Source organism: Diadema setosum, chromosome 5, assembly GCF_964275005.1.
Source record: "Diadema setosum chromosome 5, eeDiaSeto1, whole genome shotgun sequence".
Taxonomy (NCBI): domain Eukaryota; kingdom Metazoa; phylum Echinodermata; class Echinoidea; order Diadematoida; family Diadematidae; genus Diadema; species Diadema setosum.
The window spans coordinates 46,023,033-46,042,473 of NC_092689.1; the positions used below are offsets into that span (position 1 = coordinate 46,023,033).

General features: G+C 40.6%; 1 protein-coding gene across 1 annotated transcript in view; it reads left to right on the top strand.

Annotated features, from left to right (window-relative positions):
- The first annotated feature begins 7,091 nt into the window (after positions 1-7,091).
- The window catches only part of LOC140228742 (gelsolin-like protein 2), a 37,781-nt gene continuing 25,431 nt past the window's right edge, over positions 7,092-19,441 (top strand). The window contains exon 1 of the mRNA XM_072309023.1: positions 7,092-7,188. The gene's annotated coding sequence lies outside the window, so the exon portion shown is untranslated. The remainder of the gene's footprint in view (positions 7,189-19,441) is intronic.

The following is a 19,441-nucleotide window of genomic DNA, read 5'->3' on the forward strand; positions in this document are numbered from 1 at the left end:
ACATAAAATGAAAGTGAATCAAGTCGTATGGAGTCATCTTGCAAGATTTAAAAAAAAAGTGAAAAAAGTGATCTATTTGGCAATGAAGGTTCCAGTCGTCTAGTAACTTGTTTACAGAACACAGTGAAAGAAGCATCAGTAACATGAATGTGAAGATGTGACCATCTGAGACTATTGCAAAATATGCTCTGTTTTCATCATGTCGTATTTCATTTTTTCTGGAGCCTACATGTGTATGACAATCATCTCTATATTTTGTAACTTATCGATGTTTGTGAAAAATGCATCAGTTTGATTTTGTTAAAATAAATAGACCTTTACATGTGAAGAAAGTGCATCAATTGGCTGTCATTTTCAGTAGTCTGAGTTTAAATCCATGATGGATTTATTTGAAATAAATCCAAGGAAGGCTTAAAATAAGTCTTTTATCGTTTAAATCCAAGCTGGATTTATTCTAAAAACAAGTCTAAGAAAGATTTAAATGTAATCTAATAAGACTTAAAAAATAAATCCTATAGACTTGAAATTTAAGTCGAACATAGACTTAAATTTTTAAATCCTAGCTAAGACTTACTTTTAAGTCCTAAGGTTTTGTCCGTATCTACAGTCCGCTAGGACTTAAAGAAATAAATCCTTAGGACTTAAAAATAAATCCTAGAAATTAAGAGAGTATAAAATTAAAGTGATCATTCTAAAAGCAGTGATCGAGCGCCAAGAGAAATTAAACACGTTGAATGGAGCCCGTATAGGCGTATAGTACAATATATCATTATTCTCTAAGATGAAAAGATGGAGCGAGAGGATAGCGTTGAAATTCTTAGAGTTTGTACCGTAGTTCTTGTACGTAATAGTCTTGTTAAAACTATAAAGTGTAACAGCATTGTTGGCATTTGAGCACATTTTGAGCACATTGAGCACATTTGAATATTTTGTTTTTTAAACTGTTAGCTGGTCCTGTGATAATGTCTTTGTTGGCTAGATTTAGTTGGTGGTTTTTACTGTTTCGATGTAGGAGTAGTCGAAATGATTTGATAAGATTCAATGCTGGGTAATCTACTGTCTTACTTTCTGAAATATTTTAGTTACTTACACTACTGCAGTTCTTATTATTTCACAGAAGTGCAGTCTAAAGTTTTTGACTTATGTTACTGTTGGTATGTTCTATTCATTTATGTGGTTAGAATGGTCTGGCATAACAGGGCTGAGGTAAGATTGTGATATCCAAAAATTTGTAGGTAGGACTTATACGTATACATATATAGGACTATGTTACATGTGACATTCTAAAAACTTAATGCTTAATTTGAGAACAAGGAAAATGCTTAGGTTTTCTGGAATTAAAACATGTAAAGTATTGTATTTACATTGCTCTGTCAGATATCCGACTTCTCTTCAGTTGTCCTCTCTGTATTTTGATGTTCTGGCCCTGCCTTTTAAAGGCTTATACAACTGCTCTAACGATAGTGGTTATCAATTTGGGTCTTGACATTGCTTGAGCAACATCCATAAACTGGGCTTATTTGTTTGTTTGCTGTTTTTTCTGTTATAAGTGATTCTATGATCTTGATAGATTTACTGGTAACTGCTATTTCACAAAACTTATATTGTTATTGCTGTGAGTGCATGATTTGTACAACGATATTCAGGACATCTCACATTCCTTAAGGACAAACAAACAAACAAACCAAACAAGAACAAAACAACAAGAACAAGAACAACAAGAACAATAACATCAACAACAACAACAACAACGGAAACACAGACACGCACAAAACGACGCCCGTAATCGAGTCCAAATACAATGTATAATTGAAACACATGAATGAGCAATGGAAAGACTATTCTGTTCTATGTATTCATGGTTTTCGAATTAAACATGAATATTCATACAAAATATAAAATTGCAACCACGAAATTTGTTTTTGAACACACTCTCAAATCGGCGCAAACGTTTCTAAAATCATACATCTGATGAGACACAATGAATTTTCATTGTAATTTCACTGTAAAAGCAAGCTGCGAAAAGGTTAAAATAATAATGATAATAGATAATAATAATGATAATAATAATGATGATTATACTAATACATGTAGTAGCAGTAGTAATACTACGCTAGGCCTACTACTGCTACTACTATACTACTTCTAATTATAATTATTATTATTATTATTGTTATTATTATTATTATTATTATTATTATTATTATTATTATTATTATCATTATTATTATCATTATTATTATTATTATTATTATTAGTAGTAGTAGTAGTAGTAGTAGTAGTAGTATTAGTATTATCATTATTATCATTAAGCACGAACTTCTTGACACACACTTACACAGAATATCAGCTCTGCTTAGCGAGGAATACTAAAGATGTAACAATACCATATTTACCCGCCATCCACAAGGTGATTATAGATAAAAGATCACTGGAAATATTGCCATTCTCAAGACCCCTCTCAGCTTACATGCTTATGGTATAAAGATGAACAAGGAGTTAAAGATTTTCAAACTGGAAATTCAGGCAAAGTCTCACTAAATTCAATATTATGACAGTTGCAGTGGGAGCGATCATGTACCGATAACGGAATATGATAACGGAAACTCTTCTCACTTATTTTGTAGGATCGGATCCATACATGGAGGAAGTCCGTAAAGGAGGGGCGTAAAAATATTTCTGTTGCTACTTTCGGGTTTAATTTCTTTCTTTTTTCTTTTTATTTCTTTTGTTTAAACAAAAAACAAACGGGGGGGGGGGAGGATCCCCCTCTGGATTCGCCACTGTTTTGTCTGTATAGGTGTGTGTGTGTCTGTGTGTGTTTGTGTTTTATTAGTTTATGAAACATGTTATGCAAGTTATGGTTAGCTCTTTAGTAAAGTGAGACACAGGCAATTGACGGGATGAAATAGACCTATAAAATATGAAAGGGGAACATGATGTTATACACAAGAAGCTATGCTTGAATGATTTTGCCTATCAATTCTAATTCAATTCAATTCAAATGAAATTTTACTTCGAATGATACATGTTTGTTGTCGATAAAGAGTCAAAGAAATCAAAACGTATATATCACCATAAAATGCAAATATTACAAATAAAATAATTGCGTTAATGGAAAAGAGAAAATTGAAATACGAGCCAAACTGAAGAACATCTTTGCAAATTACAAATTACAATGTTGATTGAACAGGGTCCCTCCAGTCGTACTGCGCCGGCTAGACTCACGTAAAGTCAGCAGGCCTATCTATATGATTATATATCAAATCTGGCAATAAACAAACAAGAAGAAAGAACGGAGAAAATAAAAAAAAAAAACTCGGACAAGAGAGCTTATACTCTGAGCTGCTTCATATGCCATGACTGTTTTTTTTTATTTATTTTTTTTTATAGTCAGGTTATTGTTCCTAACGTGGTATTTCGACACTCCCGCTTTCGGCAAGATGTCAATCGTTGAAAACTAAATGATAAGTATATGAAAATGATATCTAGAAGACTCAATTGGTAAGATTAACATTTCAAGGACTATACTGCTGGATGTAACAAACATTTCAACATGTGTTACCTCATTGGTTCTATACGAGTCTTTGCTGTAATTACAGAGTATATTACATGTATATACAAAATATCGTGATATTCTGAGATAAAAAAAAAACCACTCAGTGTTATAAGCTAGGCTACAGATCGAATTTCATTAATGGTTTAATTACTTTACTTCTTGTGTCTCGTTAATCATTACCTGCGGTTACTGTGTACCTCAGTCTCCGAACAAACATTACAGCGGCTGTGTACATCCCTCATACCCTCCGTGTGTCTAGTGATATAGGTAAATCCATCCACATGTAAACGCTCTACTGTTTTTTTTTTTTTTTTGGGGGGGGGGGGTTGATGTGTAGTTCAACAGAGTTTAGACCATCATAGCTAACATTATTACCAACTCTTACCACCATAATGCAGGCGCACAATTTTCCAAGCGACAGCCTGTCATTTTAATATAAACTCTTATCTTAAAGGAGGGGTAAAGTATTGGTGGAGAAGAGCATTTGGGCTTTTAACTTTTTGTGTGTGTGATATCATGAAATCACTTCTAAACTAGTACAGAGCATAACATTTTGAGAAGAATCAAAGTTTACTTGAACATCAGTCACAAGAATGGCTGAGACATCTGGAATCAATGTAAAACAAAGCGATCGTGATAAAAGGTGGGTCCCACGTTTTATTAGGGTTGCTGTTTTCGAGGTATCTCAGCCATTTCAAAACCAATTACCATCAAATAAACATTGAATTTCTTTTGGAGTTATATGCTCTAGTATTTCATAAAAGTTTCTCATTGTCTGACCCAAAATGTAGAGAATAAAGTTCGGTCTCAACCAAAACTGTACGATCCCTTTAATAATTAAGGGAATCCTATCACTCTCATTTGATTAAAAATGAAAATGTGGCCGTTTGTGTTGATAGGATGCAGAAAAGCAAAGGACATTTCAAACAATAAAAAGATACAATTCGTGAAATGTAACAATAAAGATCTTCACTGCTGTTTACTGTTATCATGGATTCATTTTTTTTTTCAGTCCTGGGATTAAGAGAAAAGAAAAACAAGATAAAACCTACGACAGGAAAAAGAAAGAAAGAAAAAGAAAACTCCCTCCTTTTAGAAGTCGTCCCCTCTAAAGGACCATAAGCCATTTGAAACCGATATAATATATATATATATATATATATATATATATATATATATATATATATATAGATATATGTATATGGGAAGTGGGTACACCATGTTGAGAAATGATATGTCTTGGTTAGCCGATCGGAACACCAATAATTTATGAGCATGTGAATCGCTTTTATGTATTTGACCCATCCAGAAAAGGGGACAATAACTGTATGTTATTTTTAATCATCAAATTTCTTGATTATATACTATATAATTCTCATTTGAAACATTAAAATGAATGCATTTTTTTCTCATGTAACCAAATTGCTTTGCATATATATCTCATCTAAAGGACCCCTCTGTAAAACAGCGCGGTATACGTTAGCAGCGCTGAGTACCATAAGGCCATCCCCACTTAAAGGGATCATATAGTTTTGGTTGAGACCTAATTTCAGGTTTCTGACTTTTTGGTGAGATAATGAGAAACCTCTTATGAAATATGAAAGAGCATGTAATTCCATGAGGAATTCAACGTTTAATTGATGAAAATTGCTTTTGAAATTGTTGAGATATCGAAAACAGAGCAATTCTAATAAAGTGTGGGACCCACACTTCATTACGATCGCTTTGTTTTACTTTGTTTTTGGATGTTTCAGTCATTCCAAACCCGATTTTCATCAAATAAACTTTGAATTCCTCTTAAAATGGTATGTTCTGTACTATATCATAAGTGTTTTCTTGGTATCTCACAAAAAGTTAAAAGCCCAATTCTCATCTCCACCAATACTGTACCATCCCTTTAAAGTATCCATTTCCACATAATACATCTTTGTTTGTGTATCTTTTTATGACGGAAAATGATATACAATACAAAAATACAGTGCAATATAATAACTCGGGGTTCAGTGCTTGGTAACTCCACGCTTATACTGCCCGCAACCCATGCTTGCCATAATTGCCGTGGCCAAAATCAATCTATAAATATTGGGTCAATTCGACCCAACGCTTTTTTGTTTTCTTACAAATCTCATGACCAAATTTTTCTCTGCGATGGTAGTCTAGATATACCCATTTCTTAATATGGTCCAATGGAAAATCATTAAATATTTCATTTTTTTAAATGTTATTCTTCCTTACTTCTCAGTCACAGTAGGGGCATGGGATAAGCAGCTTATCATGCCTGGTTTAAAAAAAAAATAATATCCACGTTTTTTTCTTTTTCTATGCGTTTCTTTATTTCTCTGAGGACCACCAAGATATTACATTATTTTCATGAATTAAAGGGGGGGGGGCTTTGGTTTGCCACCCCGGTCCGTGACGCCCCCCCCCCCCCCGAAATTATTGATTCAAATTTGATTTTTATGTTGTATCGTCTTTTCCCCCATTGCCCGTGATGATTTGTAACTGACAATTTTGTTTAACGTTACCAAAACAAGCATGTCTCCAACCAGGAAGTGTTAATACTCGCAGAGTCCTCGCTTACGCTCGCATCTGGCTTGGCCTGATCGCTTTCCCTAGACTTTCCATTTTTTCTTCTTCTTTTTTTTCCATAAGCATTCATCACCACATAGAAGAGCGCAAACAGAATATCCAAGGCATGGTTTCTGACCCATTACCTAACAAATCAGAGAAATATTTCAATCGGCAAATCACGCACGTGAGGTGTTTTCGGAGGGCAGTCGCATTCATTTCTACATCAGATTGTAGCCACCTTTAATGACTAGGGTAGTCGAGCATGGTAAAACTTGCGTGGGTGTTGTACTATTACTGAGCTAACCCAGTTGTCGTGACTCGTAGTCTATCAAATTAGGCGCAGGGTGATACACGAGTAGCGAATCTGTGCTCGGGCCTCTTTTCTTTGTTCATTCCATGGAGCTAGCTCCATGTTTATTCTCAGCCTGTAGTACAATTAAAATCATGCGTCAATGACAGGACGCGAATACTGTCTTGTGCACTTATATTGATGTGGATGTATTTTCTCTCTTTTTTAGCACTAGAGATTTCCTGCGTTTACTAAACTTTGCTATTTTTCTCGACTTTTGTTTTCCTAAACCTGAGAGTGTTGACTAGAATGTTTATTTTCATCCCGATTTGTTAATAAACAAAAAAAAAACAAAAACAAAAACAAAGAAGAAGTCGGAATGATATGACCAACTTTAATTAGCAGACATGGTTCCGACTATTCAAACTTTTTCAACCGGAGCAACCAAAGCAAACCTGTTAATTTTGACATCGACAATCCTCCACTTTTATAAGTGCTTCTAGTTTATGGGTCAATCAAAGATAAGAGAGAAAAAACCCCAATAACTACCACTCTCCTACAACTTTGACAAAGACTAGTGTATCGGTTAAAGGTTTCTCTTCGAACGACTGCGGCTCTATGCGGTTTAAATGCCCAACTACCTGTTCGTGCACAGAGAGGGAAAGCTGCGAACAGAACTATACACGGCATTTGGCCCATGAGTACGGAGTTCAGCCGACTTAGGAAGTCCTGGCATCGCTGGTAATCACTGGTACAGCAGACTTGGAAGGTAAGGGGCCAAAACAAAGGCCTTGTATCTCGTCTCTCGCTATGTATGTTTACATTGGATCGTCAGTAGCTTTTCAGTTCAGGGAGAATTTGATGATAACCAGTAGACTTCAAGTTTGCTCTGTATATAACGATACACTGTGAGCATCGGCAGGAAAGCATTCGTGCTCTCGACCAACGCCCATCAGCAGTGTTGGGTTGAGCGCACACAAACGGGAACACGGTGTGTGCAGAAAAATACGGAAGTAGTTTTAGAAGTGAAACAGTATTTCTGTCGAGCTACGTGAATGACAATAAGCTCGTTAATGATATTCGCATCAATTTGTACCAACAAACTGCAGTACGTTCATTGCGTGTGTCATGCGTTCGCATTAATTTGCTAAAAGCCTCCTAATGTTAAAACCTGGTCAAACTTATATCAGTGATATTAAAGTTATTGAAGTTGTGCATCAGTTAACGCGATTACGTTGCTATCTTTGAAGAGAAAAGTAATAATAGGCCTACATGCTGTTCATGTAGATCTTTCTGATAATTCAACTCAATATCCTGACATTAATTTGCATGCCCAGATCTTGAAGTAGCATAGTTTTGCATCAGATAAAACTTGTACGTAGATCATATCTTCTTTGTCCCGAAAGCTTAGACCCCCCCCCCCGCCTCCATCTTCTCAAGTTATCTGCAGCTGTTTTCCGTGCTTCCGCATTGCCTCCAAAATGCATGTTATTCCAAACATTAAATCATATATTGTGGTGTAGCCTCTTGTTAGCCATAAAGCGTGACTTAAGCATCTCTGTAGCGGGAGCATTAGTGAAGCTGTCTTGACCGGACCTTTCAAGCTAAACATAACATAACGTACACAACAGGGACTGCACCCACCTCCAACCCTTTCTGGAGTCGATGGCCTCTAGCTGCTGCAGAAAAAAAAAAAGTGCAGGGTGCTCCATAGTCCATGGATGTGTATGCGGGTCTTTTGTTTGTAAATTTGTTGGGTTTTTTTTTTCATATCCATCCCGCATATTGATAATAGGATCCTATTATGCGTCAGTTCAGTATGAAAAAGTGTGATTATATTCATGCGTACAACAGTAATTATTGCGCGTTGTGCGTGTGTAAATTGATGTTGTTTTAAAGCAAGAGGAGAAAGAGAGGTAAATTGATGTTTTACCAACAAAGACACAATCTCGTCTTTGATATTTTGCCTTGATGGGGAATAATACAACTAAATCATTTCTCAGAATATCGTTGATAGACACCTTCATGATAGTGTTTTACCCAAGTATTACTGACGCTGTTATTTTTGTAACATAATAGATCGTGAATGCAACTGCAATCAGTTTGATTCATAGTTTGGTACCTTGTTCTATAATACATTCGTGATTGCTAAGTCATGCGGAATAAGCAGTTAATCAATGTCTGTCTTTGGAAGAGTCGTCTATGTTAATTCAACCTCAGCAGTGGGGTAAATATAGTTTTTTTTTTATGACATATTCATGCCTATCAGATTTACACTCGAGAGAAGACTCTGCACTGGTCAATCATTAGCTTTAGCCTGGAACACAGTAATATCAAAGCGATGAAGTTGTCTTGAAAAAAAAAATCAAGGCACTATTTATCCTCAATTTCAGTTGTGTTTTGTTTTGTTTTGTATTGTATTGTATTTTTTTGTGGGATAATCTTCAACCTTCAACATGCGCAGGTGCATGTTATGACAAGTTTGCGTGATTTGAAATGTCATTCTGATGATAATTATTGTCCCTAAAAAGTGGCGATAGGGAAGTAAATGCGCTCGAGATACAGTCATGCTTCAAAGTTGTTTGTGGTTGAACCCTTGTGTACACGTTATGATTGATGGCCTCTCCACCACGACGAAAGTAGAGCTGCTTCTGCACAAACTTCCGTCTATTCCGGGTTTTTTCTTTATAAATATCGGAATCTGTGTATACAATCTGTAATGTGAGACAGTACAGAAGCCCTTACAGGGTGCAATATCATTTGAAATATCTTGTTAAAGGTAAAGAAATATGAGGGTACGAGGATATTGATAATGTTCGAAGGTTGAATTAGCAAACGAGGAAGTAGCATTTCTATTGTGCTTCACCTACATTAGGAAAAATGTTTATAAATGCCTCGACCAATGACTATGACTATGATGACTATGAGAACCTTTATCACCATTATTTATAAGTAGTCATTTGTTGACTAATTTACAGTGACACCACAAGCTATAATGTTTCCCATCGTACCAATTTATCCTGTGCATGATTGCTGCTTCTTTAAATCAGGGAAGAAGTTTTGATTCGATTCAGACGGAAAGCGAACGCTTCCGCGCTCACTTTCCTTGCAGATGAAACAAAAACCCAACATTAAAGCTTCAAAATAGTTCTAACATGTGAGTTAGGAATAGAAACAACCAATGTAAAAATTTGATCCAGTATAATCGATGTCAAGTATATACAAAATGTGAACAAAATGTTTCCGAACTAAACCGTCTACAGTTATGGTAAATGAGAAAAATAGTGATATCTCCTTTTTAGGCTTTATTGCAAAAATTGTATAGATAAATTATGGTAGGATGTTTTGTGATACAACCAAGGAGGTTCGAGAAATGGAGTCACAACAATCTTATTCGCTTTGATCCCATGCTCGAAGCCGCCACTCAAAAATATTTGAAGTATGTGTCAAACTGGATCTGCCGCTCAGATGCGAAGACAATTGACTCATAAATGTCTCATTGCATAATCACCAGCTACTTTCCAAGGAAGATATGTCTTTGTGATGGTAATTACTTTTCGCTATCCCTACTTACAAACACTTACAAACGATGGGCGGTAGACAATGGTAAAGGCACGGGGGTACGCGAATAGAAATTGCTCAAATATTGCTGAAATAGATATCAAAATTAATCGACTGTACGTGTCTGTACGCTAATCTGACATATTAATTTATAAAGAACTATACTTGAAGATGATACCATATTAGTTTCATTTGGCGGAAATAAGGAGAAAAGTGATAAAACCGGCTTTCCATGAGGGTAAAATTTCAAACACTTTCACAAACTACAGCTCAGATTTACACTTTTGCACATATTTTCGAACGGAATTGACTTTTGTTCTATATGCTTTATCATTAGGTGAAATTTCATTGCATTTGATATAAACGAGCAGCATATACCCGATATTATGTTAGCGTTAAAAATGAATCTTCAGATTGCTCAGAAAGATGGCGGCTTCAAGCATCGAACATCAAAGGCACAAATGCACCTGTGGAATTCTTTTGTCCATCCATAGAATACTGACAGCTGATTGAATGATTATAGTAAGTTGTAACTCCCATCTCTCGAACCTCCTTGATACAACCAAGGAGGTTTAAAACATTGGAGTTCCAACTGGCTGTGATTATTCAAACAGTGTCAGATTTCTATTGATGTACAAAGGAATTCCACAGGTGCACTTGTGCCTTTGATGATCGATGTTCCTTGGGGTTTGTTATTCCGAAGGTTCGTTGTTCCGAAGGTTCGTTAATCCGAAACACACAAATTCCCTGTACCTGGAGGTTCGTTAATCCGAAAATGAAAAAGGGTTTATTGATCCGAAGGTTCGTTATTCCGGAGATTCGTTAATCCGAAAAAGAAATTCGGAACAGCGAACCTTCGGAATAACGAATCTTCGGACTAAAAAGCCTTCGGAATAACGAACTGTAACCGTTCCTTGCCGCCGTCTTGCTCAGCATTCTGAAGATTAGTTTTGAACGTTATCATAATTTTGGCTATATTTTGCTTATCTATTTATTTAAATGAAATGAAATTTCAATTAATGATAAAGCATGTAAAACAAAAGACATTTCCGTCCAGAAATTTGCGCAAAAGTGTAAATCTGAGCTGTATCATGTGAAAATGTTTAAAACTGTACCATCCTGGAAAGCTGGTTTTATCACCTTTCCGCTTAGTTTCCACAAATGAAACTAATATGGAACAATCTTCAAGTATAATTCTTTATTGATAGATATATCAGATTAGTGCCCGCATATGCCCAGTCGAGTAATTTTCATCTTCATTTCAGCATTTTTTGCTCAATTTCTATTCGCGCATTCTCATGTCTGTACCACCTACCCTTATAAGAAGGGATAGCGAAAAGTAATTACCATCACAAAGAAATATCTTCCTTTGAAAGTGGCTAGTGATTATGCAATGAGACACGAGTCAATTGTCTTCATATCTGCGCGGCAGATCCTGTTTTGCACATGCTTCAAATATTTTTGAGCGGCGGCTTCGAACATCTAGCAAAGGAAATACGACCCCGTTTACAGTGCGGCGACGGGCTCGGCCTCAATTGCGCGGCCGAGCCTCGCAATTTTGTCCGTTTACACTGCTGGGCTCGGCCGCGCTTTTGATTCAAACCTTTCAATATTTTGTCGTAGTGGCGCTCTGCTTGTAAGCAAACGCAATTTGGTATAGCCTGGTTTTCAGACCCTTTGCCAACTGAATTCTGAAAGGCCTTTGCCGAAGGAAAAATCCTTTGCAGGACAAGACCACCTTAAAATATACTAGTGTAAGATGGAGAAATACGGAGTTTATACCTTAAAACAGAACAAACCTCATGTAATTTATAAGTGTCTCTTCATTGACCAAGTTAAGAATTTATCCCCATTTCCTGCCCCAATTATACTGTCTAGATATACGACCAGTCCAATCCAAACCCTATGAACACTTCCCAGCTTTATAGTCTCATATCCTTTTATCAACAAGACCATCAAACCTCCAATGAAACTTCCATTCAGAACCCAACCATCTTTGTTATTACTTTGGTTAATCTCTACTCAATAGTTAATCCTTCCCTTTGTCCTCAATCAAGTTTAAGTAAATTCAGACCAACTGTGTTTACAATTCCCACCACCAGTCCCTTACACAGTACTGTTCAATGAACCTATAATCCCCACATCATAGACCCTCTCCTACTAATCTCTTAACTTCTATTCATGTCCCTATATATCTTATGCTTCTGGAGTTGAGGAATCAATCTTACTCCGGCCCCGACTCTGTTCGGTCATGTGCCAAGAAGGAGTGGAACAGTATTCTTTATATATACTACCAACAATATTCCCTCGTCAGTATTATGCACCATTCTGGAATTCCTGATCATCATATTTAATAAACTAAAGTGTATGTCTTGGAACCACCACCTTGTCTCCTGCATGGACTAATGTTCGATTGTGACTTGACATCGTATACTATAGTTAAGAGTGCACACCACGCTACCGACACATAAAACCAGCACTCTTACACTAGTTTTCCACGTTGAGGGGGTTAATATCGTGAATAGCGAAATAGTACGAGCAGAGGGTCTGGAAGCCAGACTAAAATTGGCCGCGCATTTGGCCCAGTTTGCGTTTACACCAAGAAGAGGTCGGGCTCGGCCGCGGCCGAGACCACCTCCAGAGCGAGGCCAAATGCGAGGCCAATCATTATTTTGGCCTCGCATTTGGCCTTTTGCGCGTTTACACTGAAGCGGGGCTGGGCTCGGCCGCGGCTCGGCCGCGGCTCGGCCGCGGCCGAGCCTCGCACTGTAAACGGGGTCTAAGACCCCGTTTACAGCCCGGCCTCAATTGCGCGGCCGAGCCTCGCAATTTTGTCCGTTTACACTGCTGGGCTCGGCCGCGCTTTTAATTCAAACCTTTCAATATTTTGTCATAGTGGTGCTCTGCTTGTAAACAAACGCAATTTTGTATTGTCTGGTTTTCAAACCCTTTGCCAACTGAATTCTGTGGCGACGAAGTCGCCGTTTGGGCAAAGGCTTTTGCCGAAGGAAAAAATCCTTTGCAGGACAAAATTATCTTAACCTATACTAGTTTTCGACGTTTAGGGGGTTAATATCCTGAATAGCGAGTAGTACAGGCAGAGGGTTTGGAAGCCAGACTAAAATTGGCCGCGCATTTGGCCCAGTTTGCGTTTGCACTGAGACCCCGTTTACAGTGCGGGGCCGAGCCTCGCAATTTTGTCCGTTTACACTGCTGGGCTCGGCCGCGCTTTTAATTCAAACCTTTCAATATTTTGTCATAGTGGTGCTCTGCTTGAAAACAAACGCAATTTTGTATTGTCTGGTTTTCAGACCCTTTGCCAACTGAATTCTGTGGCGACGAAGTCGCCGTTCGGGCAAAGGCTTTTGCCGAAGGAAAAAATCCTTTGCAGGACAAAATTATCTTAACCTATACTAGTTTTCCACGTTGAGGGGGTTAATATCGTGAATAGCGAAATAGTACGAGCAGAGGGTCTGGAAGCCAGACTAAAATTGGCCGCGCATTTGGCCCAGTTTGCGTTTACACCAAGAAGAGGCCGGGCTCGGCCGCGGCTCGGCCGCGGCCGAGACCACCTCCAGAGCGAGGCCAAATGCGAGGCCAATCATTATTTTGGCCTCGCATTTGGCCTTTTACACGTTTACACTGAAGCGGGGCTGGGCTCGGCCGCGGCTCGGCCGCGGCCGAGCCTCGCACTGTAAACGGGGTCTAAGACCCCGTTTACAGCCCGGCCTCAATTGCGCGGCCGAGCCTCGCAATTTTGTCCGTTTACACTGCTGGGCTCGGCCGCGCTTTTAATTCAAACCTTTCAATATTTTGTCATAGTGGTGCTCTGCTTGTAAACAAACGCAATTTTGTATTGTCTGGTTTTCAAACCCTTTGCCAACTGAATTCTGTGGCGACGAAGTCGCCGTTTGGGCAAAGGCTTTTGCCGAAGGAAAAAATCCTTTGCAGGACAAAATTATCTTAACCTATACTAGTTTTCGACGTTTAGGGGGTTAATATCCTGAATAGCGAGTAGTACAGGCAGAGGGTTTGGAAGCCAGACTAAAATTGGCCGCGCATTTGGCCCAGTTTGCGTTTGCACTGAGACCCCGTTTACAGTGCGGGGCCGAGCCTCGCAATTTTGTCCGTTTACACTGCTGGGCTCGGCCGCGCTTTTAATTCAAACCTTTCAATATTTTGTCATAGTGGTGCTCTGCTTGAAAACAAACGCAATTTTGTATTGTCTGGTTTTCAGACCCTTTGCCAACTGAATTCTGTGGCGACGAAGTCGCCGTTCGGGCAAAGGCTTTTGCCGAAGGAAAAAATCCTTTGCAGGACAAAATTATCTTAACCTATACTAGTTTTCCACGTTGAGGGGGTTAATATCGTGAATAGCGAAATAGTACGAGCAGAGGGTCTGGAAGCCAGACTAAAATTGGCCGCGCATTTGGCCCAGTTTGCGTTTACACCAAGAAGAGGCCGGGCTCGGCCGCGGCTCGGCCGCGGCCGAGACCACCTCCAGAGCGAGGCCAAATGCGAGGCCAATCATTATTTTGGCCTCGCATTTGGCCTTTTACGCGTTTACACTGAAGCGGGGCTGGGCTCGGCCGCGGCTCGGCCGCGGCCGAGCCTCGCACTGTAAACGGGGTCTAAGACCCCGTTTACAGCCCGGCCTCAATTGCGCGGCCGAGCCTCGCAATTTTGTCCGTTTACACTGCTGGGCTCGGCCGCGCTTTTAATTCAAACCTTTCAATATTTTGTCATAGTGGTGCTCTGCTTGTAAACAAACGCAATTTTGTATTGTCTGGTTTTCAAACCCTTTGCCAACTGAATTCTGTGGCGACGAAGTCGCCGTTTGGGCAAAGGCTTTTGCCGAAGGAAAAAATCCTTTGCAGGACAAAATTATCTTAACCTATACTAGTTTTCGACGTTTAGGGGGTTAATATCCTGAATAGCGAGTAGTACAGGCAGAGGGTTTGGAAGCCAGACTAAAATTGGCCGCGCATTTGGCCCAGTTTGCGTTTGCACTGAGACCCCGTTTACAGTGCGGGGCCGAGCCTCGCAATTTTGTCCGTTTACACTGCTGGGCTCGGCCGCGCTTTTAATTCAAACCTTTCAATATTTTGTCATAGTGGTGCTCTGCTTGAAAACAAACGCAATTTTGTATTGTCTGGTTTTCAGACCCTTTGCCAACTGAATTCTGTGGCGACGAAGTCGCCGTTCGGGCAAAGGCTTTTGCCGAAGGAAAAAATCCTTTGCAGGACAAAATTATCTTAACCTATACTAGTTTTCCACGTTGAGGGGGTTAATATCGTGAATAGCGAAATAGTACGAGCAGAGGGTCTGGAAGCCAGACTAAAATTGGCCGCGCATTTGGCCCAGTTTGCGTTTACACCAAGAAGAGGCCGGGCTCGGCCGCGGCTCGGCCGCGGCCGAGACCACCTCCAGAGCGAGGCCAAATGCGAGGCCAATCATTATTTTGGCCTCGCATTTGGCCTTTTACGCGTTTACACTGAAGCGGGGCTGCCCTCGCACTGTAAACGGGGTCTAAGACCCCGTTTACAGCCCGGCCTCAATTGCGCGGCCGAGCCTCGCAATTTTGTCCGTTTACACTGCTGGGCTCGGCCGCGCTTTTAATTCAAACCTTTCAATATTTTGTCATAGTGGTGCTCTGCTTGTAAACAAACGCAATTTTGTATTGTCTGGTTTTCAAACCCTTTGCCAACTGAATTCTGTGGCGACGAAGTCGCCGTTTGGGCAAAGGCTTTTGCCGAAGGAAAAAATCCTTTGCAGGACAAAATTATCTTAACCTATACTAGTTTTCGACGTTTAGGGGGTTAATATCCTGAATAGCGAGTAGTACAGGCAGAGGGTTTGGAAGCCAGACTAAAATTGGCCGCGCATTTGGCCCAGTTTGCGTTTGCACTGAGACCCCGTTTACAGTGCGGGGCCGAGCCTCGCAATTTTGTCCGTTTACACTGCTGGGCTCGGCCGCGCTTTTAATTCAAACCTTTCAATATTTTGTCATAGTGGTGCTCTGCTTGAAAACAAACGCAATTTTGTATTGTCTGGTTTTCAGACCCTTTGCCAACTGAATTCTGTGGCGACGAAGTCGCCGTTCGGGCAAAGGCTTTTGCCGAAGGAAAAAATCCTTTGCAGGACAAAATTATCTTAACCTATACTAGTTTTCCACGTTGAGGGGGTTAATATCGTGAATAGCGAAATAGTACGAGCAGAGGGTCTGGAAGCCAGACTAAAATTGGCCGCGCATTTGGCCCAGTTTGCGTTTACACCAAGAAGAGGCCGGGCTCGGCCGCGGCTCGGCCGCGGCCGAGACCACCTCCAGAGCGAGGCCAAATGCGAGGCCAATCATTATTTTGGCCTCGCATTTGGCCTTTTACGCGTTTACACTGAAGCGGGGCTGGGCTCGGCCGCGGCTCGGCCGCGGCCGAGCCTCGCACTGTAAACGGGGTCTAAGACCCCGTTTACAGCCCGGCCTCAATTGCGCGGCCGAGCCTCGCAATTTTGTCCGTTTACACTGCTGGGCTCGGCCGCGCTTTTAATTCAAACCTTTCAATATTTTGTCATAGTGGTGCTCTGCTTGTAAACAAACGCAATTTTGTATTGTCTGGTTTTCAAACCCTTTGCCAACTGAATTCTGTGGCGACGAAGTCGCCGTTTGGGCAAAGGCTTTTGCCGAAGGAAAAAATCCTTTGCAGGACAAAATTATCTTAACCTATACTAGTTTTCGACGTTTAGGGGGTTAATATCCTGAATAGCGAGTAGTACAGGCAGAGGGTTTGGAAGCCAGACTAAAATTGGCCGCGCATTTGGCCCAGTTTGCGTTTGCACTGAGACCCCGTTTACAGTGCGGGGCCGAGCCTCGCAATTTTGTCCGTTTACACTGCTGGGCTCGGCCGCGCTTTTAATTCAAACCTTTCAATATTTTGTCATAGTGGTGCTCTGCTTGAAAACAAACGCAATTTTGTATTGTCTGGTTTTCAGACCCTTTGCCAACTGAATTCTGTGGCGACGAAGTCGCCGTTCGGGCAAAGGCTTTTGCCGAAGGAAAAAATCCTTTGCAGGACAAAATTATCTTAACCTATACTAGTTTTCCACGTTGAGGGGGTTAATATCGTGAATAGCGAAATAGTACGAGCAGAGGGTCTGGAAGCCAGACTAAAATTGGCCGCGCATTTGGCCCAGTTTGCGTTTACACCAAGAAGAGGCCGGGCTCGGCCGCGGCTCGGCCGCGGCCGAGACCACCTCCAGAGCGAGGCCAAATGCGAGGCCAAGTTTGGCCTCGCATTTGGCCTTTTACGCGTTTACACTGAAGCGGGGCTGGGCTCGGCCGCGTTTGCGTTTGCGTTTACACTGAGACCCCGTTTACAGTGCGGGGCCGGGCTCGGCCGCGGCCGAGCCCGGCCTCAATTGCGCGGCCGAGCCTCGCAATTTTGTCCGCTTACACTGCTGGGTTCGGCCGCGCTTTTAATTCAAACCTTTCAATATTTTTTTCGTAGTGGCGCTCTGCTTGTAAACAATCGCAATTTGGTATAGCCTGGTTTTCAGACCCTTTGCCATCTGGATTCCGTGGCGACGAAGTCGCCGTTCGGGCAAAGGCCTTTGCCGAAGGAAAAATCCTTTGCAGGACAAAACCACCTTAAACTATACTAGTTTTCCACGTTTAGAGGGTTAATATCGTGAATAGCGAAATAGTACGGGCAGAGGGTCTGGAAGCCAGACTAAAATTGGCCGCGCATTTGGCCCAGTTTGCGTTTACACCAAGAAGAGGCCGAGACCACCTCCAGAGCGAGGCCAAATGCGAGGCCAATTTTGGCCTCGCCTTTGGCCTTTTGCGCATTTACACTGAAGCGCGGCTGGGCTCGTCCGCGGCCCGGCCGCGGCCGACCCTCGCACTGTAAACGGGGTCTTAGAAAAGGCCGGGCTCGGCCGCGGCTCGGCCGCGGCCGAGACCACCTCCAGAGCGTGGCCATTTGCGAGGCCAATTTTGGCCTCGCATTTGGCCTTTTGCGCGTTTACACTGAAATGAAGGTGGGCTCGGCCGCGGCAGAGCCGCGGCCGAGCCTCGCACTGTAAACGGGGTCTAAGACGGTTGTGACTCCATTCTCTCGAACCTCCTTGATACAACTAACCTACACATATGCAACAAAAGTGATATTCTGATTTTTTTTTTTTAAATGACTGCCCCAAAGCAGTTGTGGATGAATTTTCAGAGTTTGGCATTTGAACATCCCTGTAAAGTGATTATACAGGATATTAGTTTCAGAATTTAAAGTGATTTGGATATAAGGAATAATAATGTTTTCAAAATTCGTAAAGATCACAATGAATAAGGATGATGACATAGCAGCTTCACATTTCAATACGTATAGGAAGAAAGCAAGCATACATTCTACAGAGGTAAAGTTGTATGATCATGGAATTACATTGCTATATACACTGTAATATGTGAGCCTTCTTTGTCATTATCCTTGTTCAGTGTATTTTTTTTTTCAGAGCATTGTTTCTCCGTTCAAGGACCACAATAAATTCCACAAATCTATATAATTATATGGTATCGAGTTATGTACTACGACATGATGAGAAATTTGACAATCGTCCGAAATGTCCCTTTAAAGGGGATGACAAGTACTTGTAACTGATCAATCAGTGGGAATGCTGGGGATGATTGTTCCAACCCTTGTGGGATTCATTTAAGAGTACATTGGGCCTATATACTGTTGTTGTGTGAAAAACGATTGCCCCGTCACTGTACAGGCATGCTAAGCTGGAAACATTTAACTGCACATTACTTGAATATGAGGCCAGTCTGAAGCAAATAATTGGCACACAACAATAGATATATAATGTACTCTTAAAGGGATTGTACAGTATTGGTGGAGATGAGAATTTGTCTTTTAACTTTTTGCGAGATAACAAGAAACACTTATGAAATAGTACAGAGCATACCATTCTAAGGGGAATTCAAAGTTTATTTGATGAAAATCGGGTTTGGAATGACTGAAACATCCAAAAAAAGGTAAAACAAAGCGATGGTAAAAAAGTGTGGGTTCCACACTTTATTAGAATCGCTCTGTTTTGGATATCTCAGCCATTTTAAAAACAATTTTCATCAAATAAACGTTGAATCCTTCTTGGAATTACATGCCCTTTCATATTTCATAAGGGGTTTCTCATCTCACAAAAAAAAAAGTTAGAAACCTGAGGTTACGTCTCAACCATGGACCTAGTAGGTCCATGGTCTCAACCAAACCTATACGATCCCTTTAAATGAATCCCACAAGGATTGGAACAATCATCCCCAGCATTCCCACTGATTCCCACTGATCAGTTACTAGTTTTTAGTCAGTTGTGTGAAGTCAAGTTAAACCTACTAACAACTTCCTCCGTTGTTGCAGCAGACGCAGTAAATGATAACTTTAACTACGAAGCACAGTACAATGTACTTAGGTTTGGGG